Here is a 778-nt window from a genome sequence, read left to right on the forward strand (position 1 = left end):
CGAATCGTACGGTGTCGAATAATTTGGTGTCGAATAAATCTGTGTCGAATCGAGCGGTGTCGAATCGTACTGTGATCAAACGGAACACGCCCGAATAAAATACATATGAGATCGGTAAGTATAAACTAAAATGACCGTGCAAATTACGAGATGGGTGAACTCATGAATCAATGTTATGTATTGTTTTTATTGCAACGCGTACATAGAGGTCTACTACTACTTTTACACAAGCAAAAAGCTGGCGGAACACACCGACTGTGAACGATTAAACAACAGCGCAATCGTTCTTCCCGCTGAGGGAAAGAACCGTTTGAGATTTGAGCCTTACAACGACAAGGAACGTGTTCCAATGGTGGTGTACGCCGACTTGGAGTGCGTACTCGAGAAACAGGACAAAGAGCAGAACACATCGAGCACGTACAAGTACCAAAGACACAGTGTGTTCAGCATCGGTTATTACGCAAACTGCGAACACATCGACATCGGATACAGATCTCATAGAGGCGAGAACTGCGTGCAGTGGTTTGTGAACGAACTGCACGATTTCGCGAAACGTGCGAAGACCTTGTTCGCGGCAAAAGTACCAATGGCAAATCTCACACCGGCGGAGCTCGAGCGGTTTAGGAACGCCAAGTGTTGCCACGTTTGCGAACAAGTTTCGAGCGAGATGACAATAGGGTGCGCGACCACTGTTATTTAACGAGACGCTTCAGAGGAGCCGCACACTCCGCGTGCAATCTGAATTACAAACAGGTCTACATCGTTCCCGTTGTGTTCC

The sequence above is a fragment of the Pseudomyrmex gracilis genome, unplaced genomic scaffold (genome assembly GCF_002006095.1).
Source record: "Pseudomyrmex gracilis isolate BER0280 unplaced genomic scaffold, ASM200609v1 scaffold_802, whole genome shotgun sequence".
NCBI classification, from domain to species: domain Eukaryota; kingdom Metazoa; phylum Arthropoda; class Insecta; order Hymenoptera; family Formicidae; genus Pseudomyrmex; species Pseudomyrmex gracilis.